The 21,812-nt window shown below is 40.4% G+C and overlaps 1 protein-coding gene across 3 annotated transcripts in view; it reads left to right on the top strand.

The window, feature by feature from the left end:
* The first annotated feature begins 673 nt into the window (after window positions 1-673).
* SYTL5 (synaptotagmin like 5) overlaps window positions 674-21,812 on the top strand; it is a 77,284-nt gene continuing 56,145 nt past the window's right edge. For 2 of the 3 annotated variants that reach the window (XM_031594568.2, XM_090123877.1), the window contains exon 1: window positions 674-895. The gene's annotated coding sequence lies outside the window, so the exon portion shown is untranslated. The remainder of the gene's footprint in view (window positions 896-21,812) is intronic. The other variant, XM_090123884.1, reaches the window with a different exon arrangement.

The following is a 21,812-nucleotide window of genomic DNA, read 5'->3' as shown; positions in this document are numbered from 1 at the left end:
ACACGAGTGCTAAATTGGTTTCCTTATCTCCCTCCTCAGATGCCAGCTATGTGAACTCTCCAGAGGCTTGAGGATGCCCACAAGGGTAAATGAATCATTTGCTTCTTCTGGATGAATCCAGATGCTCTTTTGCTTGGTTTCTTTTGAATTTTGGGATGTTTTGTAAGACTTGCAGCTATCTGATAAATCTAAAGACACTTGATCATTGAAATGATGCTCATAAAACTTAAGAACCATTGCATATTGCTGTAGGGAGGGCAGCTAGGATAAATGCATACCATTATGCTCCTCCATTGCTGTTTTACCCTTTGATCTCTTCCCTCAACCACTGCACGGAATGGCTATCCCTACTGTTTCCTAATGGCCAAAAAAACAGATGACCACAAACACAATTCTAAGAAACCAGAGCTGCCCGCTCCGTGCAGCGAAAACACTGCTGAACGTGAGATAGTTACGTGAATGGGGAAGGTGCGCCCTTCCCAAGCCCTGTGGGAAGCGCGGGACCAACTCCCTACGGGCCCGGGGGCAGTGAGGCAGCACAACGGCTCCGGCAACGGGGCGGCCGCGCTTCCTGCCGCTGAGGGGCGCTGCGGGGCGGCTGGGGCTCTGCCGGCGGCAGCTGGGGAGGTGCGGGTGGAGCGCGGCGCGCAGCTGCCGGGCGAGCCCAGGCGGGGAGGGGGTGAGGCGGGCGGGCTGCGGCAGGGCTGCACCTGCCAGAGCCCGGCTGTGCCCTGCGTATGTGCGTGCGTCGGGAGCTGCATCCCGCCGGGGCTGGAGTAGTACTTTGCTTCCCCGCCCCGTAGAGCTGCGGAGTTGACATCAGCAGTCTTTCGCCGTCTCGACTGCAGCGGGGATGCTGATAAATACACGCGCTTCTCCCCTAGCGAGGTACCTGGTGAGTCCTTCTCTTTTTATCGGCAAGCTTTTAGAAACGATGGTTTTTATTATGTTTATTCTGCTTTCCTGGAGAGAGCAGAGGAAGAGAAAACCTGCGGCAGGGGTCCCGGCGGAGAGCTGCGCGGTGCCGGGTTAGACTGCGCTGCTCCGGTCGTAGGCGCCCTTCCATGCCCGGGAGCGTGGGCTGCGCTCGCCCCGCTCCTCTGCACGGACAGACCGAGCGCTGCTGCCGTCGGGAACCTGACCGGAGCTGTGTTTTCTTTCTTTCTTAACGCTTTTTAGTCCACGTTACTATGAAAACTGAAGGTAATAGACTTCGCCTGACAGCGATGCTGCAGGCAGCTCTCGTTCGGCAGAAGTGGCGATAAGAATGGGGCAGTTAGTTGTCCTCTCCGTGGGTGAGTGGCTCCGTGGAGCTCAGGTGGAGAGCAACTCTCTGTCTTGTGCTGCCCGAAGTTTTCTTCTAGCTTTTTGCTTTGCCTGGTGGCACTGAGAGGCATGGATTAGCAATCAGTAGGTCGTGCTGACATTAGGCTTGATGATCTTGAAGGTCTTTTCCAGCTTAAATGATTCTATGAAAAGCAACCTATTTTACTATTAACTGAAATTATCAATAATTCACATATGGTCACCTGGGTTACTCGGTAGTTATTGAGTGCCTCTGCCCAAATTCATATTTCAACATATTGAGTTCAGTGGGCATGGTGGTGTGATGGGCTGATGGCTGGATTAGATGATCTTAGTAGTCTTTCCAACATTAACGATTCAGTGATTCTATAAGGAGAAGTCGTACCACAAGGAAGAGTGAGTTAGAAGATTCTGTTCCCCAGAGCCGTGACTTTGGGAGCTTGGTGGGCTGTCAGCCAGGGGTGAGCTCCTCCTGAGTGTGAGATAATAGAAGAGCAGGGAGTGCGAGAATTACTTGTGAAGTCTATAGGTGGTATTGCTTTGCTGTATGTGCTTCAGGTGAGAGGTTTTTGTGCAAGATGCAGCCCAATCCAGTATATGAAACATCTATAAAGCCCTTGCTTTACAGCCTCTCAGACTATGTGGCCTTGAGTAGATCAAAAAGGATGAAGTAAGTGGTTGGATCAGTGTTTAGGAATGTAAAGATGAGAAATAATGGGCTTTTAAGTCAGGCTAGGAAAGGTTTAACAACATCCAGGGTTGGAAACTTAAAGTTTGACATCTTGAGACTGGAAAGGCATTTTTTTTCAAATAGCAACATTTATTAGACTGCTTCTCCCCCCCCCCCCCCATCATTTGAAAACAAAACTTTTTAGAAAAGCATCAGTAGTTTGAAGATTTTTTTTTTTGACGGTAGGTAGTATGGGGAAATCTTATGGGCTGTGCACAGGTGGGGAGACTAGGACAGGTGATCATAATGAACCCTTATTCATCAAGCATGTGATCAGGAAAGCTGTGTTGTCTCAAATCACATGCTCCATACTGTCTTTCCTTCCCCTTGTTCCTCCAACTTTCTTCGTGTAAAAGGTAACACTAATGGCTAATTTAGCTTTTGGCTCTTTGCAATTCTGAACCAAGTTATCTCCCAAATGCAACTAGATGCAGGGGTCCATGTCTAAGTGATTCTGGTGGATTTCTGGAGGGTGAGTTGCAATGACAGCTGCTCAGAGATCTGAGTAAGTTTTGTGGAATATGCTTTGTAAGGGTTGGAGGTACAGTTATGCTTTCTAGGCAATATCAGTGTACTGTAACACGTTCTGGAATCAATATGTTAATACTCCTAAGCTGCCTTTGGAACTACCTCTGCTCTGAAGAGCTACTTGTCAATGCGTTCTGACTTCATGGTAGTTGAAATCTTAAGGTCTTTCAGGTTGGAGGAATCATAATTCAATTAAAATTCTATGTGAAAAGCCCTTTTTGTGTTGGTGCTGTGTTTCTACAGTGGAAAGACGGAGGGTATGAAGGATCTTATTAAACCCTCTGCAGTGTGAAGTTGCAGTCATCTACTCGTTTGAGTATCTACAAAACATGTTGCTATTACACACACAGTGCTATTTGCTCCAAACCCTCCCTATCAAGGGAAATGTGCATTTCAAATCTGATGATTAACTCTATTAGTAAGACATTCAGCTTTTTAGAGTGGGGAAAAAGAGAACCTGCTAGTTGAGTGAAAGCTGAAGTCATCTGTGGTGTAGGATTGTGCACACTGTTTTCTCAGTTCTTTATTGCTACTTCCTTGTCTACACTTAACTCTGCCTTCTTATCAAACTTTCTTGATAGCGGGGATTTTCATCCCTGTGTGTTGTCCCAGAGCTTGCAAACAGAAGAAGCATAAAGAAGCAGAATAAATAAGAATGGCTGGAAGAGTAAACCTTAAAGAACAGCGTGGCTGAGTCCAAGGCAGGTAATAAAAGGTGTATTCATGGTAGCTGGTACACACACATTCTTTTTAATTTTTAGAGCATTTTTCCTATCCATTTATGTAGAAGAACCACAACCAGATACACACAAATACATACAACGTATGCCAATGAACGTGTGTGTATACATAAGATGTATACCAATGAAGCCTTCTGTTCAGAGCAGCCTTTGGACTTTGCAGTAGGAAAAAGCTGTTTAAGCCTTTATTTTAGGTTGTCCTGGATGTGACCAACTGGCTCAGTTCTGAGTGGGGTTGCTGTGTTTTTTTTTTTTTGTTTCTTCCCATGTGCTGAAGCGTAGCTTCAGAGCAGAACTTAATTGCACAGGAGCTGATTTAGCTTGCTGAATCAGCCTGTGCTGGAGTTTCTTCATAGTTCATTTACTCTAATCTGCGCCTTTTTATTTTCACTGTAACATTTCCCCGGGAAGGCTTTTTGTATCACTTAGGAATGTAAACAGATCTCAGAGATGAAACAAGATTCCACTGTCATTTTTACTATGTTCCACAGAAGTGTGTTAACAGGAATCTCCTTAAATAAGCATTTTCTTTATTAAAGAAACTGCCTTTGCCTCTTCGCTTAAATGCATGTCTGAAATATTTAAATTTTCAAGGGCATCTCTTGTTGTTCTAGTTTCAGTTGCTCCGAGTCTTACTTCCAGATAAATTATAGTTTTGTGTGTGCGTGAGAAATTTCTCTTCACTGCATCTTTTTATTATAAGGAAGACTTTTCGGAGTGTTTGAATTATGCACTGGGTTAAATTGTGATCTGAATACTGCTCAGCTTAGTGTCTCTCCACTGGAACGGATACCCTTCATCTGTACAGCCCCACAAACAGTAGAAGTGGCAATGTATCTGCAGCAGACAGGAAAGCAATCCAAGGTATGAATGTCTCTCTCTTTATTTTTTTTTAATATAATGTGGAGATGGAAATAATATAGGAATTATATGTAGGTTGCTCCAAAAGTAATGCCTTCTACTTATTTCCATGGAAACCACACCATCTACAAAGAATTCAACAACACTATTTGATAGTGGATATTTTCAGCTACAAAAACCTATTTTTCAGCATAGCAGGAAGGTTCAGCCTTTACTGCCATACCAGCAACATCCACCTCTGACATTGCGGGACAACATAATGAAATAGGAGACATTACTTTCAGTTCAGCCTTTGTGCATAGCACCAATGTATTTCCAGGGCTTGAACAGTAAATTGGAGCTTGAGGGGAATCATTTTTTTTGTTCAGCATGTTGCTGTGCTTGTAGAATGTTACCTGAATGCCAGGGAAGCAAACGTCCATGACCATGGGAACATTGTTTCCAAGGATTCTCTTAGCTGACAGACTTCTGGGAGAAAGCACTGTTTGCAAGCAAGTCATTTGTCAGCGATGTTTTTCATTTGCAGTTACAACATGGCAGAGTTGATAGCTTTTTGGGCAATTGAAGACCAGTTTAATCTGAACTTTTTTCCTCATTTCAAGGGGTATTTCAGAACCGCAGAAGAAGTAAATCAGATTTAAGAAGGGCATACTTCATATATCACTTCTGAACTCAGGTTCATTTTTCATTTTCCTGCGTCTTTGCAGGAGGTAGCCAGGACCTAATGGGCTGAGAGGAGAGAAAAATGGAGGAAATGATTTCCTGTTCTCAGAAATATTAAGCCTACTTAAGGTAATGAATATGGGAATGATGCCATGGGTAACAGATGTTTACACATGACACATGCTCACATATATGGCTTCAGAAGGATAAGAGAAGCATAACTCATGCATACTCTCAATTAAATAAATATTTAGTGTAGGAGTTACCTTCTACTCACTGTAGACAATAGTGCAGAAATAGTACCATTGTGGAGTCTGTTAACAGATGCAGAGGAGAATGAGGCTTATACTGAGAAGTTGGAAATCTCATCTTGGGAAAAAAGAATGAAACTGTAGCTGAGGTTACAGTAAAGCTGCTGTTTTAACACTGGTTTTGAAACCCTCCAAAACCAGAAACCCACCAGAAAAAAAGGTGAAAAAATAGGATATGGTTAGGTGGAAAAAAGATTAGCGTGCTGGAAAACAATGACTTATCAGGTGCAGTTGAAAACTAACAAGTGAGAAGGATATCCTTTCTTGGTATTTTTCTCTTTCTACTCAGAGGTGTGTTCGTTCTGTGAAATGCATTTGGTAGCAGAGAAAGGTGAAGTATGAGTAACCTGTGCAAACATAGGTGTCATCTGGCTGGTGCAGCCATAACAAGTGTGCTGGAAGATGAGGGTGGGACAAGCTCAGAATGCAGCGGTGGTGCTTGCATGCTCATAGATCTTGTACTTTCTTTAGCAAACATTTGTCTAGTTTCAGCTGTTCGAAGTGAAGAGCTTGAGTGGATGCCATTTAGATCAACTTAACTGCATATTCTGCAAATACCTGGATGTTGGCCTTGCACCTAAGAAAAAACATGTATCTGAACTTCCTTTTTATCTGAATTTCTTAAGGCAGGAGTTGTTTTGCTTATTCTTGGGATAATCTTTTAGGGCATTGTTCACGCAGTAACATCCATGGCAAGCTACAAGCACTTCCTGATCGAATCTCCTAATGTTGAGACACTGATTTGCCAGGAATTGGCGTTTTACCCCGAAATTGCTTTGGTTCATGACCTCACTGACGTTTAACTTCTATTATGGAAGAAAGCAAAAACATTTTGAAATGATTTGTGGGAAATGAGTTTTGAGAGTTCACCTTCTCAATTAGGAATTTAAATTACTGGTGCAATGGTTCTTATACAAAAAATATCTTAAAATGAAACCTCTCATTTCTGATTAGTTTTGAGCAAGTGTATTTAATATTTGCCACACCCTGTTTCCTGCTATGAAGAGTTTGTGTTTGAAGCAAAAGCAGTTCAGCTTTAGGCTTGGTGGAGTACCTGAACCACTGATGCATGTATAAGTCTTCTCAGTAACTCAGTGAAAATAATTCTGATGATTGCTACGGATGTCTCTGATATTGTCATGTTTTCAGACATGGTGGAGCTGAGTTTTGAGAAAACGATGAGAAATAAATGTTCTAAATGAATTTGTGTTTGTTGCCCACATCCTTCAGTTTCAAGCAAGGAAGTTTAGGTGGGATTGTGCTACTGCTTTCAGTGGTGTTCGTGTGGCTGTGTACTTCTTGTATGTGAGGAAAGCAAACTCCGTTGTGATCTGCCTGCCTGAATTAATTAGTAACCAGTAGTAAAACTGGTAAATCAGTCACAAAATAGTATGTACAGCGCTTTGCAGAACAGACTTAAGTCTTAGGGATATTTAAAAATACTGTCTGTTGGGTGGCCTTATGCTTAGAAGCAAAACATCCAGTTCAAAGAGAGTGGTGTAGAACTGTTTCCAGCTTGCCACCTCCCGAAGATTGTTCTTTCCCTCATCAACTCAGGATTGAAGGACTAGCACCATGCAGGATCACCCAAAAATCAGACTGTGTTTCTGAGAGCATTGTCCAGATTCTCCTTGAACTCTGGCACTCGGGGCCATGCCCACTGCCCTGGGCAGCCTGTTCCATGCTCACTTCCTTCTGGTGCACAACCTTTCTCTGAATCCCACTTGACCCTCCTGTGATGCTACTCCATGCTGTTGGAGCTGCAGCTGCCATGAGGCCTCTCCTCAACTTCTCTGCTCTGGGCTGAGCACACAGAGGGGTCTCAGCTGCTCTTCATGTCTTGCCCTCCAGACCCTTCACCATCTTTGTAGCCCTTCTTTGGATGCTCTCTCTATGCCTTTGTGTCGTGGTGGAATAGTGTCAATTTTATGTGCAGTACATTGCGTTTTTCCTTGATTGTCCTGTGTTCCAACACTTGAAATAAGCATCCTAGTTTGGTGTTCTCGTCCTTTGATTTGGTACAGCTCATCTGGTTTTGCTTGTAAGTAGTCTGCTGCTCATGTATAAATTTGAGCTTGTTTTCAACTGTCTTTTTTTTATGTTTTTGAAACTGACCCTTCTTGGCCCTCCTGTTCTTGTTCATACTGAGGGAATGAGACCAGATTGAAGGGTTTTCTTCCATTGTAGCATATGTGGAAAGGAGGAGCGGAAGGAGGAAAGGAGGAACAGAACAGTGTTTCATCACACTCAGGTAACCATGGATGTGGCTTTTTTTTTTTTTAAACAGGAATCCAAATGAAACAATAGCAGGGATCAGTAAATTAAGGACAGCTGCTTGTCTTGTCACTGTTACCGGTTTTCAATTGGAGATGCTTTTTACTTAAATATGTGCAAGTTAAACCTGATGAAAATTGACAGTGTTTTTGACTTCAGAGGGCTTCTGACTCTCCTTACTTCTCATTACAGCAGATGAGGAGGCTGTGATAGCTAGCAGAGAGTGTGCTTGCAGTAGGCACGAGTGGGATACTTGTGGCTTTCACCTGGGAGAGAGGAGAGCGCAAACATGAAATGGGTGACGACAATGAAATACCCTCAAAAGCTCAACATTGGAGTTTTACTGTAGTCTGTGTAGTATAAAAGCTGGAGATGCGTTGAGGAGGAATGAATATGTATATCTTCATATACACAGAAAACATCTATAGAAAAAAGTTTTGTTAGGTAACTATGCAGATGCATCTTCAGACAGCTTATGCCTGGGGAAAGCAATGAAGTCATACTCAGTTATTAATGCATAAATTATGTGAGAAGGCTGAAAGTTTTCGTTACTGCAGATCTTCTTGATCCTTGCTGTGAATGTGAGATCCCCTATTGTTTCTGCTTTTTTTTGGTGGTTGTTTTGCGAAGTAAATCAAAAGAATTGTGAATCACAGATGATTAAATATGTAAGAAGGCATTCTACTTTCAGTTACGAGTAGATATTTGAATAGCATTTTGGGAAGAAAAGCAGTAAAAATACACATGAGGGCTTAAGTATGTTTAGGTACGGGGGATAAATAATTCTGGCATCCTTTTATACCGTTGTTAAGAATTTTCCTTTATGTAATGCTAATATGCATACCCAAATAGCAGTTTTTAGGGAAAAGATGGTAGCAGAAGCATTATGCAACATGGTTTCTTCTCAGCGGGCAAGGGAGGGAATAAACAGATGGTCAGTGACAATTAATAGTGTGTTTTGTGGTTTAGAAGGAGTTTGATTTGCCTCCCTGTGTGTTTGTCTGGTTTTGAAGCATCTAGTATACGTAAGTGGCTTGTGGTTGGTTTCAAAGCACACAGCACAAAGGCAGGAACACATTCTGTTGAGAGATGATCTGAAAATAGCAATAGAAGATGTATTTGAGGTTAAGGCATTATCCCTGTGGTATGATTATTCTTTGTTTGAAAGTGAGCGTGGATGGCGCAAAGAGAAAATGGGCCTTCTGCACGACTCTCAAAAAGTAAGTTTTTCTCTTTGTAAGAGATGGCATTCAAGCAAATGTTTCTGAACTTGCTGGCTGCCAATTTTTTATTATGAAATTTCTATACCATAAAATAAAAGAGGGGCATGATCAGATTGTTTGCAATGGCTATTAGAAGACTGGAACATTTTCTTTTGTTTGAAGAATCCCACGTGTTGATCCAACTCTATTTACTGCTGCTGCATCTCCCCTTCATACCTGTTTGTGTTTGAGAATGATGATTCATAAACAGCACAGTTTTGTCAGTTTTGTTTTGCCTGCGGGCTTTGTTGCACTACGGTAGTGTGATCTTCAGTAGCAGAGGCTGACTTCTCTAACTGGCTTATTTTGAAACCCTGTCACATAAACATGACTGTAGGATCAGCACAGGGCAGTGTTTAGGAACGGTTGAGTGGTAATGATCATGACAACGTAGTGAAATGCTGTGCTGTGAAATACTTGTTGTTCAGGATTATTTTTCTAGAAATAGAATTCTAACTATTATTCTTTTTGGTGAGCTTAGGCTGTAAAGGTGTCTATTGATTCTGGCAGAGGAAGATTTTGCTTTAATGTGCTATGGGAGCATGCTGATCAATTGCAACTCCGTGGCTACGTAGGACAATTTTTTTTTCTCTAACTATTGTAACAAATAATTTTATTGTATATTGTATGAGAAGTGTTGAGTTTTGAAGGAACTAAGAGTGCAGCTAAACCCAACCAAACAACATAATGACAGTTCCTTTAGCAGAGTCATTACAGTTACACTGCCTGAGGAGCTGTATCCCTGCATCTAGAGCAACTTAAACTGGCTGCTCTCTTCTCATGAAAATTTCTGTATGATGCAGGGCTTGAAAGGCAATGAATGTGGGGAGTTCTTACAGTATCCTTCAGGACACCACTTTAAATGGTTAATTCCCACATATGCATACCCCTGCACATCTGGAAAACTGCTGGTGTCAGAATTGTTCTCTAATTCTTCTAACCAGAACTTAAATTATGTGAAATTGAGATGGGCAGATTTCAATGACAAGCTTGAAAATCAAAGTAGGCCTTAGAAGGTTTGTAGTATTTCTGGATTGGAATAAACCTATACTGAAGCCTGTGAAAATGACTTTGAGTAAGTTTTATTCGAGGCTGAATTTGAACAGAATGATTGTTGCACTGATGATCAAATCCTGAAGAGAGGAATTGCCTCCGACTTAAACAAAATAGGATTATTTTTGGTATCTCTGTTTCATTCTGAGAGTCGCTTTCCCCATTCTTCTATTCCAGTGTAATACTCAGGACAAAATAACTTCTCTACCTATTTCCCTACTCTAAAAGAACACAAGGTGTGAGTGTCTGGAAACATTACAGGAAAATTGTGACTTGAAAATAAATAAAAGATAGTGTTACCCAGTTACAGAAGGAGGGCAATCAGCCAAACTGAAAAGAGCAGAATAGTATTTAAGGCTTACAACCATTAGCCATAATATTTTGCTGTGAGATTTCATGATCCACATTCATTCAGCTTTTTGTGTTCTCTTAAAGCAAAGCATAGCAGTGCTTGTGCTAGGTCAAAAAAAAAAAAAAACAAACAACCACCAAACAAACAATACAACCGAAACCTAAACCTTTGAGGCTGGTGCTTATGTCCCATCATTTGAAAGAATTTAAGAAAAGGAACAAATACAGAGTGTCTTCATTTCCACCACTGACAATTTTTTGTAGCTCTAAGTGAACTACTGCCTCTGTGTTCCCTTAGTGAAGTTTGTATCTGTGCCATCAGTTAATACACCTGATAAAAGTGAAAATTAAAGCAAACTTTCTAAATTTATTGAAGTCTCCTGAATGGTGTTGTCTCTATATTGGTATAGCCCAGGACAAACCACAGTTGAAGGTCTATGTGCCTCTTTTTCAATCTACCCTATTAATTAACTTTTAAACCGTTTATAGTTTTTATTTAGACAAGAATGTCTTCAAGTGAATTACATCTTTTGGTACATTGTGTCCTGTCTTTTTGCTAAGAGAATAGTTTCAGCTGTTCTCCGAAAATTTCACAGAGCTCTATATGAGCAGGCAAATTGATGGATGCATTTTGAAAATACTGTAGTCTTTTATGATATATGTAAATGCACGTAATCTGAGTGTTATGTATTCCCCAGCATTCTAGCAAATTTGACAGTCTGAATCCTACTTACACATTTCTGCAGTGGAATGAAAAATGAGCGATGATTATTAATCTGTCTAGCAATGAAACGGTCATTTAATCCTGCTTTCTTATCTACTTTGCCACGCTGGAGAGTGTCTTCCAATGTCTGAAAGCATTCATTTACTTATGTTCTCTTTGTCTCTGTAGTATGTCCTGAGTAACCTTGTCAGGTAGTTTGTAACAGCAGTAAGGCTTTTCACTCAGTGCACCTAGGGACATGAATTCACTATTAAACTAATTTTACTCCAAACCTGAGGACCTGGAAATACAAGTGTGCCTCTCGTGATTTGCCTTTAATTGGTTGAACTTCCCTATTTGCAAACATATGGAGTGTGTATAGACAATAAAACATTTTTCTATTTAAACAAATTGTATTTCAGTAGCCTGGCTTACTCCCTTCACAAACAAGATGAGAATGTTCCATGGGTGACTCAGCCCCTTAGTGAGTAGCCAGAGACAGCCTCTCATTTCTCTTCCTGTGCTCCCAGAGGGTTGCTTGTCCTGTATTCTGGCCTGGTGAAACAGCTCAGGTTTTGCTCCCCTATAGGCAAGGTGCCCTGGGCCCAGGCTGTCCTCAGGACTCTGCTTTCTCCTGGTGCACAGGCTTGTCTGTTGTGTCATGTCACAGGAGCATGCACCTCTGCCTTGAGCCGTGTCATGGATGCTTCTTGTGAACCTCAGGTCTTTGGGAAGTGTTGAATCTGTTCATGTCAGCAGCTTCTGGGGACTGTGCTTCTGTGGATGGAAGGTGCGATGCTGAGTTGTGGTACAGCAGAGTGGGTTTTATTCTCCTCTGTTATCTCATGTGCCATTGGTTTATGAGTTCACAGATCTGCAGGAAGTACTTGTGCTGCTGTTGTGAAGGATACACAACATTAAGGAAGCCTAAGATGAGGGAATCCAACTTATGAGATTTGACAGGTGTGCTTCACTGCTAGTAAAAAAAACAAAAAAACAAAAAAACAAAAAAAAACCCAAAAACAAAAACCCAAAAACATTGCAGTTGAGGAATAAAGTCATTTGTATAAAGAAGAAATGTAATTCCTTTCTTTGTGGGAGTTCGTGTTATATCTGCATTAAAACTGTATGCAGAAAATGTGATCTTATTTTGCTTTTTTTTTTTTTTTCCAGTGATACTGAGGGAATTTTCAGCAGGCAACCTTGCTTTAGAAAGGTTTCACTCTTTGAAGTGTTATAGACTTGAAGAAACATGATAGAGTGCATTTTGGAACAACTTTTTGCACTGATGCATGGGGAATTTTTAAAAGTGAATTCCTGAAGGTATTCTGTAGTACCTGTAGCTCAGCAGCATGATATTCAAATCTTATTGTAGAATTAAGAAAAGAAAAATTGCATCACCGGCTTTCCACGTGCATGGTGGTACTGCTAAGAGTGTGGGGTTTGATTGTTGTTTTGTTTTTTTCTTTGAATGATTGTGGTGAGCTAGCAGGCAATTGATTAAACATGAGTATATTCGTGCACACGGTTCAGATCAGTGATGTCATAGAGAGACCATCCAGTCATTTTCCGTGGATTAGTGTTTGTTACTGTGAACTTTAAGTGTGTAGGTGTAGCAGTGTATCTGTTCTGGCTGTCATGGACAAAACGTATCGAAATTTGTCAAGTCTTGGTCATGGAATTCAATGATATAATTCATTATTTTCATAGAAGAATACCTTTCAGCCTGCACCACTTCTGTCTTCCATCTGCTGTGTGCTGAAGAAAGTATCTCAGCTCTAACTTAGTTCAAGGAAAGCTTGAAGTTTTTGTTGTTTAATGGAGTGGTGTTTCCTGCATGAGCACCACGTTTCCTTGTGGCAGGAAGCCTGACTGAGGATGTTCTGTGCAAACAGCTCTGCATCCTGTGGTTTCTCTGTGAGTGCCTGAATTCATACTGTGTTTGACCTATGGACTGGCATAACTGCAGTGCAGAGGTACTTGATCAAACAGTAGCTGCTGAACAATACTGAACTCAATTAAAAAGTTCTTCCATCTGCCATTCCATAGGATTCTGAAATGCACAGTATTTCCCCTTTTGAGAAATTGTTTGGTATTTGTATGATTAGTTTCTAGGGGTAAGAGGGAAAGGAAGGGGGAAGGTTTCCAATCTAAGCATTTGCGGAAAGTGACTTAGAATTTCTAAGAACTCTTCATTTAAAAGGGGGAGGAATTGGTCTTTCTAATGGACATCTAAACTACCATCTCTGTAAAATCTTGCAGTTTTCTTAGTAACAGATCAAAGTACTAATGAGAAGGATTTCTTTGGATAATATTCTTAAGCAAGTATTTAACCCCAAAATACCACTCCAGGGAGTGAAGGTTTATAAAGACAATCAGATTAGCCTCAGTTGTTGGGTTTAATCTGGAGATTTTTGGTTACATTTGAAGCAACTGTAAAGAAAAAGGTTCAAAAATCTTTTATCAGGTAAAACTGTTGGTTAATTGGAGGAGTGTATTTGATTCTCTTGATATGTTTTTGATAGCATGAGGTATATTCTTCACCGGGCTGTGCTTTTCGTTCAGTAGATTGTGAAAGCAAAGCTATGTTACTTATGTTGTTAGCCTCCGGTTGTATTTTCTGCTTTCAAACATTGATTTGAAATTGTAAAGTATGTTGTTAGTTGGATTTTACCACTTCATCTTGTATGCTACATGGCCTTAATAAATATTCATGCTAACTTTTATTTTGACTTGTTTTTGGTTTTGCATTTTAGAAAGCTTACAAGGGAGAAAAAAAGCTTTTTCTGTGAAATAGAAAAAGTATTTTGTACTTGAGAGCCTGGCATCTAAAAGTGCTGGGAGTTCCTAACTGTGTTTTAAATCATATGGAATATGGGTGTTCAGTATACTTATAAAATCAGGCTATCTGTGAATGGTGTGCCAGCCGTTTAGATGAATTAAATTACTGAACTGTTTATCTCCCTTCCCATTTCTATCCTGCCTCCTACCCTAATGCTATTTCCTCAGCATTATGCAGATCACTGTTTGTGAGGTACTTGGATATGTACGTGTGTATATTGGGGAAAAACTTGTCATCTATTAATTATGTGTTCAGGAGTTAGAAAATGTACCTCAGAAGGTGTGTGGGCTTTATGGTGAAACTTTGGGCAGCTGCCTTGCTGTTATCTTTTCTGTCTTGATTGGACCATGAGTCCTGTGGGAATTACCATTTGTGGTTGCGTATTTGAAAAACTTTATGATGTTGGCAAGTGAGTAGAATAAAAGTGTATAGTATATATGCTTTTAAGGCGGTGAACAGTTGAAAGTCTGATGTTGTACCAGAGGTAATGCCTAACATTTCATGGCCTAGGGCTTTTTATTTGTTTAAGATTCTAAGAATAGAATTAGTAGGCTATAGATTTTATGCATGTGCAAGTTTGCAGTTGGACTATTACTGATGTTCACAAGTGGTAAAGGCATGAGTTATCATGGAATATTAACTTAAAATGATCAGGGTGTTTGTCAAAAAACTTGCTGTGTTTGTTTGCCTTTACTTACTCTGCTTTCTGGAAAGCTTACTTTAAGGTGCTATGTTTCAAAAGGGAAAGATGTGTTCAAATATGCTGATTTGCCATTGTGTCTAAAAAAATTATTAAGGATGTAAACACAAATCATGTGCATGAATACATTAATAATTTCAATCCTGACAGGTTCTTTCTCGGAGATCTCGGAGAGATCCTCAAAAATGGCTACCAGTAGCCAATTGTTTACAGGTGGAAATGTGGGAAGTATTTGCAGATGAGTCTTTTTTTCACTACTGCTGGGATAGGATCGCTTGATCCAACGGGAATAAAGTGAGTGGAATAAGTCATGGGGAAAAAAATCTGTCCTTCTCTCTTGCTCTGCTGCCTGGTTTTATCTTGCAGGAAGACATTTTTTCCATACTTTTTCGGAAAATAAGCTTGTCTGTGTTAATTCTGAGGATGTTTGCTGGATTGAAGAGCATGAGCTGTGTGCCACAAGTTGATATATTAATAAGTAATAATAAAGTAATGAGACTGACCCCAAATGTCTGTGTGAGACAGAGATTGAAAAGATAAATCTTATTAGCTTTTCAGTAGTCCGAAGAAAAAACTGTCCTTATCACTTCTGTATGCTCCCTGAGGGCACCTATTACACTACAGTTGCTGTACAGGATGTGGAAACAGAGCTGTTATTCTGTGTAAGGAGAAACGCTGAAGTGCCAAACTTGGGTATCCAGCATTTGATTGCTGGAAGAAAAAATGTAACACTACTGACACTGATAAATTATTAACCAGGCTTACATAAATGTATCCTTAACTTCTCAAAGCTGTATTGGCAAATGAGATATTTGGGCAGGTTGTGAGGGGTTGGCTATACTTCAGAAATAGAGGTAGCAGCAGTGGCAAGAGCTGTTAATGTTTGCAGCAACAGCTGCCGTGGCTGTGCCTATCACTGTGGAGAGCATGTGTCCTCCATGTGGGGACATGGAGGCACCATCCTTTCCGTGGTGCGTATTTTGGTTACGTACTCTGTACCAAGGACCATCTCTGAGATGACCCGTCTCTCTCTGAAAGATCATTAATAGATTTTCCTGCTGGAAGTGCTCATCAGTTATGCTTTCCATTTTAAACCCAAACCAGTGATTAGTTTGACCTTCACATAATGATACGTCATTTGACACAATACCAAAATGTAAGGTGCATGTCTTACAAATGCAACCATAAGGCAGAAGGCAGAATGCTTACTATACAAAGTACTGGAGTAAAGCTTGGCCCGAAGAGGCAGAAAACTGCTGTGGAAATATCAAATTATGATTAATATCTTGTGAGAACAGCTTTGTAGAATTGTTCTGAATATTTTCTCTTTTGCCATTTCACTTAAAAGCTAGCATCCCCATAATATGGTGTGTGTGCCCACTGTCTGTACCCAACTACTAAATGGTGGTTCTAGGGCAGGAGAAAACTCTAGAAGCCCACCATCAGGTTTTTGAACTTTTAGTCTGTAGTGCTACTGGAACTACATGGCTAGCTGGAGAAGGAGAGAAATATAAAGCATGATAATAAGTGGAATGTGAAGATAAATGAATAAGGGTCCTTTTTCTTCTGTGTCGGAGCAGAAGCAGCTTCTTTAGGTGTTCTGTGGCTTTCTGTTGTTTGTACAGCACCCACTGGTATTAGATGATGGAGCTGTCTTGATGGGTTATGTTTAGAAGGATTTAGAAGACAGCTTGAAACTATTATTATCTCTTTCTATATAGTTAGAGTAAAGTGTCATAGTATACTTTAGGTTAACCTTTACAACTGAAAAATTTGGATGCTAGCAAAGATGACTTGAGGCCTTGAGTCTTGAACTATTTCTGCAGTGGAAATCTACGTCTTCTGTCATCTCCTATGAAGTCATCTTTAGCAATAGTGAATGCTTCCTTTCACTTCAGAGCACTTCTTGCACAATGATCCACTGAGCCACTTTGTACTTTATTCCTCCAGCCCTGTGTCTGACTGCTGCTTGCAAGGCACTGCTGAAAGCCACACTGCTGAATCTCTACCACTGCTTTTTGTGTGAGAAAGACAGGCAAGCCAGACAGTCTGTTCAGCTCTGGCAACTTCAGCTGCATGCCCTTCTGTCAGGGGAGGTACAGCTGAGGTACAGAATTTGCTGAGGGCAAAGAGATTGGATATGACCAAATAATGATAAAAAAAACAAAAACAACACACATTCTCCATTCATGAAAATGACCAAATAATGATTAAAAAAAAAAATCTCACATTCTCCATTCATTTGATGAGCAGGTTCTTTTGGAGGATTCTCTCACTTTAATTGGTTTCTTACGCAGCGTATGAAAAAGGATGATGATACACTTAAAAATGCAGGCTTCTCATCCAATTCGTTTTGAGGTGGGATAGTGCACTGAGCATTTCATGGCAAAGCTTACGTGACTGGTGAGCTTTGTGTGCTCTCCGTAGGAAAGCATTGTGGTATTGTATACAGTGGAAAAACAAAACAAGGCATCAGTCTAAGCTCACCACCCCCTTTATGATTTAATCAGTATCTTTTGGTAGGTTTCTGGACAAGTGTACTTCTGAACAGCTTAGCCACATCTTATGCTGCTAATGAGTACATTTACTCATACATTCTGTATGTTTGTGTTTGAAGTAGTCATGCTGCATCCTCTTCACAGTCAGTGAAGAAAGATGGATTCTACCAGACAGAGACTCCTCTGACCTTTTAAAAATCTTCTCACAAGGTGAGTCATGTCCTAGAAACGCCTGTTTCTCTCATTTGCTTCTAGAGCAAGACTAGGTCAGAGTAAATAACGGATGAATCTCAAGATGTTTCATGCCTCTACAGAGGTGACTTGTGTAATGTGTGATTATGTTTAGTATCTTTGCTGTGCATGAAAACAAATTTAATCTCATTAAAGCCTGAATCCAGTCACTTTTCTAAAGCACACTGTAATACTCTTTATGTGATGCTCATAGTAATAACTATACCATACTGATGTTGCGGAAAGGGCAGTGGGTGCTTAGCATCTAACAGGCTGAAATAATGGAGGACTGGACCTCTGACCTCCTGCACATGCGTCCTTGCACACATACCATATGCACATTTCCTCAGTCTTATACGCCTTAGTTCCCTTCTCCATTGCCCCATAAGCCAAAGAGGGATTTCCTGTTTGGGTGGATGCTCTTCCAAACACTGGTTCCCTCTACTCTGGCTCTGCAGTTTGGCTGTAGTTTCTCAGCAGTCTCACTGCAGTACTATTGCAAAGCTCAGAGATCATTTCATTTTCTTCATGGGGAAAGCAAAGTCATTGATATAATTTTGTCATATGGACTAAAACCTCAGGTTGATAGTCATGAGTTTATCTGGAAAATAAATATTTTATAAAGCCAAAACTTTTAAGAATGCGCTTTGTAGTATTCTTAATTCAGCCAATTAGTGAAAACACTTGAACTTTTTAAGACTTAAGAACAAGCTTTTACTGAAATTCTTGAAGAATCCTTATCAAATTCTGCAGAGTGTAGCTGCTGGCATTTGCTGTTGATGAGATTTCTCTTATGGGAAAATCTTGGTCAAATATATTAATATTTCAGTAAATTACTTTTTGCAGCTAAAAGAAACGGTTGCAGGCTATTGTTTTACTGTGTATCTTCTGCCAGGTGTTGGCTGAAACCTCCCAGAGATCTGGTAGGGTTGCACATGATAGCTGCTGCCCAGAGCAGCCTCAAGTCCCAGTGGAAAGGGAAGAGGGTGGTTAAGGAGCAGGGAGGGTGGAGATGGGCTATCACTAGATCATGGAGCAGCAGCTGCTGACTGATAGTGGGGAAGTCAGTGCTTTCAGGGATCTTGGGTTCACTCCTGTACAGGCATCATGTTGTGACAGATGCAATCATGTCATGTCATATGTATAATTTAACTTTTCCTAAACTCACTGTATTTGATAAGCGTAGGGATGTACTTGCTGGTGTTGTTCTTGCTGTTCATTTTTAAGAGATTTTTCATATCAAGAGATTTTTTGCTGCCAAAGGTCACACTTGTTTTATTGTGGGGAAAGAATGTTAGAGATTCTGAAGAGTAAGCAGTTGGTACATTTTCTTCTATTTACCTTAGTTAAATGCTGTAAATGTGAGTCTTGGTTAAATTTATAATATATCTAGCTATGAGAAAAACACATGCAAGGTGGTACATGCTAGAACTTCTGCTTTAAAACGGTCTGAATCTGTTTTGTTCTAGACCTCAGTTCACCGTTTACTTTCTGTAATGAAATGGAAAGTAAAAGATGAAAAGAATAACATAGGAGTAAGGTAAAGTTCAGTACTGTATGACTACTGCCTTTATAAACACTGTGAATAAGCAATAAGATTGAGATGAGTCAAGCTGTAGGTCATATTTTTACTGGTAATTTAGTACTGCACAAATGTTTTTGCTTAACAATATATTTTGACTGACTTCATTTCTTTGTTCAGGTCTTTTTTGTCTTGTTTGTTTAATTTTGCAAGCTAACATATTGAGTTTTATTTACATTCCTACGCTGGGAGTTCTTGTGTTTTCTGGTTAAGTGCTCAGCCAGAACAGTGATCTTTATTTACTCAGAGATGAATAAAACAAAAAGAAAAGACTGCTACCTTGTTGTGTCATTTTATTTCTCTTCCTTGATTTGTACTCGTAAGCATGTTAGCTAAAGAAATGCAATATAGAGATGATTATTAGACATTTGTTGAATTTAAAGCTTAATTTAAAGGCAGATATGTCCAACCCATGGGCTGCATGTGGTCTGGTACAGCTTGCACTGTGGCCATTCCCTGCCCTGTGCCAGCATGGCAGCAGCCTGGCCCCTCAGCACCATCAAATATTGGTGCACTACAAAACCCCTTGGGGCTGAAGCAGGACACAGAAAGGGTGCAGCATGGTGCTGACTCAAGTGATGGCAAATCACTTTATGCAGTTGGATATGTCTGCAAACACAGTCCTGTGAACAGCAAAAAATATGCAGCTGTCCTTTCTGTTTTGATACAGGAATTGGAGAACAGGTTTCAAGATCAATGAATAAATCATCCAATTTTTGGTTTATTTGCAACTTCAGTTCCAGTTGACATAAATACTATATTTGCAAATTTTCAAAGGGAATTTATATAGTTGCAATCAAAAGTCTGATCGTGTCTCTTTGCTGGACTTTTATCAGCCCTCTCTTACCAGCGAGAAATACCCCTCGCTTCACAGTCATGGCTCGTTCATCTCCTCACTTCTTGGCAGTGAGCACAACTTGCAAGCAAATATTGTTGTGGATGAAGCACAAAAAGAATAAAATTTCACCATAAATCTATGTCAAATGCCTTGAGAGCTCATTGAGAATTGCAGCCACTGGCGTGGAACTAGACTGATCTGTTAATTTCACAAACACAGTGTCACATATCCCACTAGTTTGTTATATGTTTTAATTAAAAAAAAAAAAGTTATTTACATACATTAAGTGCATTATATGTTTAGCAAGGGCTGCTCTGAAAGTCGTGCCTCCTATTTAATGATGTTGGCCCATGATGTCAGAAGCGGATGTTAGCTGTATAGCAGTAGAGTTTGAACCTTCCTCCCAGTATCCTGTTACATTTTGTTGCCATGTGACAGATGGCAGAAGAGGAGCACTCTGACACAATGGTATCTGACATAGAAGTGCAGATAAAGAAAAGGGCTGCAATTGAATTCCTCCATTCAAAAAAAAAAGAAAAAATGGCACCCACTGACATTCATTAATGCTTGCTGACTGTTGATGGTGACCAACCAGTGGATGTGAGCACAGTGAGGAGGTGGGTGGTGCATTTCAGCAGTGGTGACAGTGATGTGAAAGACAGGCTGTGTTTCAGATGGCCACGCACAGCTGTCACACCACAAAAAGAAAAACATCTCAATCAACTCACTGGTGTGAATTGGTGATTTTGATCAGAGAACTGTGAATGGAGCTGAATATCGGTTTCAGTGTGTTGGAATCAGTGTTGGCAACATTGGAATACTGCAAATTTTATGCCAAGTAGGTCCCTCAAATGCTCATGAAGGAACAGAACTAACACCGTGTGTGGGTTTGTCAAGAAATATTGAACCAATATGAGGCTGAAGGTGATAGTTTCCTGGATCACAGAGTTACGGATGATATGTGGTGTCACTAAATGAGCTCTAGTTAAAAGGTGGTCTGTGGAATGGTAGCGTATGAATTTCCCATCAAAGAAAAGGTTCAGGGCTCAACCATTGGCAGGTAAAGTGATGTGCACCATCTTTTAGTGTAGGAAAGATGCAATACTTCTGGACTTCCTAGAAACTGGACTGCTACATTGTGATGCTGACTGAGCTTTAAGTTTGAACATCCAAAGTCAGGCCAGAGAAGATAACTTTTCTCTTGCAATTTGGTAACACCAGGCAGCAGACCAGTTTGAAAACCATGGAGAACATTGCCAATCTTGGCTGGACAGTCCAACCACCCCTGCCATGTAGTCCAGGTTTGGCACCTCCTGACTTCCATTTGTTCAGGTCAAAGAAAGATGGACTGGGCAACATTTTGTAGGAACGACATTGTCAGTAGCTGTGAAACAGTGGGTCACCTGTGCTGGTGCAGATTTTTCCAAGTGCAGTATTCAGGCTCTTGTGCTTCTTTTGCTCACCACTGGCAAAAAAAGCGTAGCTAATGGTGGTGACTGTGTTGAAAAATAGTGTTTTGTAGCTGCAAATTTGCTCTGTCAAGTAGTGTTATTGTACTCTCTGTTGTAGCTTCTGTGGAAAGAAATAGGAGGCATTACTTTCAGAGTAACTTACCTGTGTATTTACTTTTTTTTTTTTTTTTTTTTTAAGTGCTTTCTCATGTTACTCAGTTATTTATTTATTTTCCAGGGCTGAAAAAATACATATAGATACCTATAGTAGGAACATGGCTTGAAGGAATGACTAGCAGCGCTGAGCCTTAAGTCTTAGCTCTCTCCTTGTACACGTTAGGTTCTGATTTCTTATATGATAAGGTGAAATTCTTCATATGCTTAATGGGCATCAGCATTATCGCTTTAGTGTTTAAACACTCATGGGTTTGGTTTTGAAATTCAGTTACGACAACACTGTAAGCTGAGTATAGCTTTGAGGCATTGACTGTGGTTGTACTAAAAAATGCAGTCTTGTAGTTACAGAATAACTTTGCCAAGTCATGAGAAAGCTGGAATCGTTCCTGACCTAAAAGCTGAGCTACTTCTGAATCCATTGTTTTTGTTTGATAGATGAAAGTAAACACACTTGGGCTATGTGAGTTTCGAAGGCTGACATAGAAGGTCAAATGTTTCAGCCTTCTTCAGCTTACATTCATTGTGATGCACTGATACAAATTTGTGTTGTGGTATTCTGTGCTTTCAGTGTCTTGCCAAACAATGCTGCAGCCACTCGTATGTGCCTTTTTTTTTTATAATGCTGCAATATATGACTTCTCAGATCATACATCTTCCAGTTTTCATAAGTAAAGATCTTTCAACTTTGCTTCTGGCAAAAGAAAAAAGAAAA

Source organism: Phasianus colchicus, chromosome 1 (assembly GCF_987193195.1).
Source record: "Phasianus colchicus chromosome 1, bPhaCol1.hap1.1, whole genome shotgun sequence".
Lineage (NCBI taxonomy): Eukaryota > Metazoa > Chordata > Aves > Galliformes > Phasianidae > Phasianus > Phasianus colchicus.
Note: the sequence above shows the minus strand (reverse complement) of the source record. Positions and strands in the feature narration are given on the sequence as shown.